Below are 3990 nucleotides of genomic sequence, written 5' to 3'. Positions count from 1 at the left end.
CGCCAGGCCCGTCCCCGCCGCTCCGGCTGCCGCCCCAGCCCGCGCCCCCCGCCCCCGGAAGCGCTTCCCGGCCACGCCCCCTCTGCGCCGGCGCTTCCGGGCAGTCGCGGACGGGAGTGGTGGTCCTGCGGTCGGGTCTCTCGCCCGAGCTCCGGGCTTTGCCTGCCTCCCTGCCGCGTCCCGGGGCCTTGCCGCGGAGCAGCGGGCGAGCGGCAGCCCGGGCCTCGACTCCGGGCGGGAGCGGCGGCGGCTCTGCGCTCCACGGCCTCACGCCCGCCGGCTCCTCGGCGCCCCCTGCTGGCGGGAGGGCGGCTCCGCAGCGGGGCGCGCCCCGGGGCTCCCGGAGCGGAAGGGTTGCGAGGCCAGGACCCTCGACCCGCCGTCACCCGGGGCCTGCGCCCACCCCGGCCCGGTCTGCCCCTTCCGAGACCCTCGCTCCCACAGCCCCCCGGCGCCTGCCCTTCACCCGAGCCGCTCCTGGCGGGGCAGCTGAAGGCAGTGTGGTGCAGCGGTTACAAGCGCGGGCCTGGGGACCTGCCATATCGGGTCACTTAACGCGTGACTTTGGCAGATTTCGTCTCCCTCAAAACAGAGATAAAAACTCCGAACTTGGGGTTATAAAACCCCTGTCACAGAGCAGGCCTCAAAAAATGTGCGTTTCCAGACACCCAATCTTGACATTCGGGTGGGAGTGGGAGCCTCGCCCAGCGTTTTCCTCTCCGCTCCAGGCCGTTTAACACCCTTTGAAGAGCTTCCCTTTGCATATTGGTGGACTCCTCAGGAGTTGTGGCAGAGGTTTATTTCCCTTTTTCTGATTTTGTAATAAAAATAAACTAGGAGTCAAAACACCACCTCCTGTTCAAGATATAAAGCCGAGACTTCCCGATGCTACCTCGTCCTTTGCAAGGAGGAACCCTCTCTCCAGGATCCGTCCAGTAGTTATCTTCCAATAATAACAGCTACCCTTTGTTAAACACTCTCTGCGGGGCACTGTGTGGACACTTTATGGACATGACCTCCTTTAATACACAACCCCAGGAGGTAGCGATCTGTTATTATCCCCATTTTATCAAGGAGGGGACTGAGGGTCAGAGAGGTTAAGTGACATATCTAAAGTCACACAGCTAAATGGCCAACTTGGGATGAGCTCCCTTGTCTCTCTGACTCCAGACAGAAACTTCTTATGGCAACAGAATATTCTGAACACAGATTTTTAGGTAACTAGTTCCTAACTGCAGGCACCTGGGCAGGCAGTCTCGCTCTCTAATTACTTTTCCTCTTGAGCTATTTCCTTGAGATCTGTCCTCAACAGTGAGATCAGTGAACCCAAGGGCACAGGAATGCATCGTCTTGTCAGGCCAGGTTTCCTCAGGACCCTGGGGTGATTCACACACCCACATGAGTGAGTTCCTGTTTCTTTACTGACCAGCCGTGGACTCATCATTTTTACTGATTTTTGCCAAATTCATTGGTAAGAGTTGGGGTCTTCTTGGCTGTGATACGGTATTTGCATGTCATTAAGGACTATAAAGACTAAAATGTTCCTAAGTATTTAACCTTTGTGCCAAGGGTCTCAAAGTTATTGGCCATCTGTCTATTGGACACTGGATTTATAATAATTTCCCCACCTAACCAGGCCACTAAACTCGTATATTTTTCCAGTCCCCTGCTTTAGTTGTTGTCATTTAGCTGATTATGTGTCATAATCTCTTCTAATTTTCTTTAGTTAGAAAACTGTCACTTCTCCACAATTGAGGTGCATGAGTTTCTGTTTTCCCAAAATCTTTGTGGTGTTTTTAAAGTGATTTTAGTCTATTTGAGATCAAGAAGAGTCTAGAGGGTGACGAATGGGCCTCATTTTAATTTATTCCACAGTTATCCAGTTTCCCCAGCAGTTATTTATGAAATGACCAAATTCACATTTCATCAAAGTCTGGGGTTAGCCCTCAATCCAGTCAAGGAGTGGTTTTGTCATAACGGGGTCAGCATTTGTGATTTGTGACAGTGGCAGCTGGTGTTTGCCAATATCTGTGTTCTGCTTTCTCTCTTCCAAGGCACACAGCTAAAACATGTCTCCTGGCCTCCCCTCCATGTCACATGTTAACTGAGATAGTGTGCGAAGTGCTTGGGAAGTTAATCCCCTTCCCATTCTTTCCTCTTCTCTGCTTCCTAGGACAGATGCAGCCCAATTCTCCACTTCTCATCTATTACAGATTCCTGAGCACTTGGAGAGTCAAGATTGCCAGGTGATCTGATCCCAGCCTCTCCTGCTTCTGGCTCCCACAAGGAGACCGTTTCTGCCAGAAGCCAGGCTATGCTACATGACTCTGGCCCACTTACAGCCTCTGTCGGAGTCTTTACAGGACACACATAAGTCATGAGTATCCCTTAAACAAAATAATTATATGAATTATTTGGGGTTTCCTTACTCTTGTTCCCCTCACTAGGACCCTGTGGTGTGCCCCTGTTCTGGGCCGGCAGGGGGAGTCTGTCTCTCCAAACAGTCCCAAGATGTCCTACGACTTCTTGAACATCCCAGTGGGTCAGGGTTCCTTCCACCTGGCCACCTCTGCAAAGTAGAGGGAGCGTTCCAGCTGGTCCAGGAAGAGCCGACTTCCTTGGAGACCCCTCTCCTACTCACTGCTGTGTGATGGGGACCAGATCATTGGTTCACCCCTCTGAGCCTCTCTTCTTCATCCGTTAACAGGTGATTGGGCTGAGGAATGTGTTTTGTAGTCTCCCTTCCCACAGCCAAGACTGGCCAGTAGAGTGCTGTGGCTGAGAGTGAGGCAGAGCCAGGTCCCAGTCCCCACTTAGCCACACAAGAGCTCTGTGATCTGATCCGGGGCAAGGCACTCATCCCGCTGAGTGTCAGCCTCCTCATCTGTGTAGAGAGGGTGATGGTACCCACCTCAGTGGGTAAACAAGATAATAATATAATGCTTCCGGCATGGCGCACTCAATAATTATTCTTGGTCAGCAAGAAAGAAGGGCGAAAGGATGGCTTCAAGAGCCCCCACCCATTTCTGTGAGGCCTTTGCTCACTTCCTGGAGAGGCTTGCTCTCTCCTCTCCTCTCCTCCTGTCTCACCTGTCCAGCTTCCGGGTAGGCCTGGCTTCCCTCTGACTGAGCCCTGCTGACACCCTCTGGGCCCAGGTGCTGCCTCTGGAGTCCTTCCTGTCATGTTCTTCCTGGTCTGCTCTCTCCTGGTTTCCTGCTGATTCTTCAACACTGCCCCTTGTGGGTGACTCTGCTGGCACTCTCTACTTCTCCTTTGTAGTAACCACAATGGTAATTAATTAATGACAATTTTGAGTTTATGTACAATTATGAGTTTAATATCTGCGTCCCCCACCACTAGCCCGTAAACTCCATGAGGAAGAGACCCTGTCTGACTTCTTTCCTGCTGTTTCTCCAGTGCTTGGCACTCAATAAATATTTGTTGAATTAACAGATAATGAGTGATTAACTGCTTTTGCTTCTCAGTCTGTGTTCCTTGAGGGCAAGGGCTGATCTGTTTCCATTGCACTCTGCAGAGAATCTGGTACTGAATGGGCAGCAATAAGTATTTGCTGAGTGAAACAAAGGATGAATAAATGAATGAATGAACTGAGAGCCTGAACCCCCATTTCTCTTCCCCGTTTACCTGCATCACGCCTTACCACCCAGACTCCCTATCTGTGCCAATGCTCTCTTTGTCCTGACCAGCCTCTACCTTGCAGCTTCCCTTGACCCATAAGGATGATAGATGAGAAAAGAAAAGCCTTCCAGATTTGTAGAGAATTCTCATTTGAAAAATGAATTTTTCAGGAAATCTACATGGGTCCTCTCCACTCCGGTTCCTGCAGAGGACACACCTACCTGGTCAACAAGGGCGGCTACACTCCAGGAGAGGGTCTCCAAATACATACAGGATGACTTTTTGGCCCAGTGCATTTTCCTCCCAATTTTCAAAGCCATTAATTGCTAGGTTTCATACTCATACTCACA

The sequence above is a fragment of the Diceros bicornis genome, chromosome 28, assembly GCF_020826845.1.
Source record: "Diceros bicornis minor isolate mBicDic1 chromosome 28, mDicBic1.mat.cur, whole genome shotgun sequence".
Taxonomy (NCBI): Eukaryota; Metazoa; Chordata; class Mammalia; order Perissodactyla; family Rhinocerotidae; genus Diceros; species Diceros bicornis.
The sequence above is the reverse complement of the archived record's forward strand: the minus strand, read 5'-3'. Positions refer to the sequence as shown.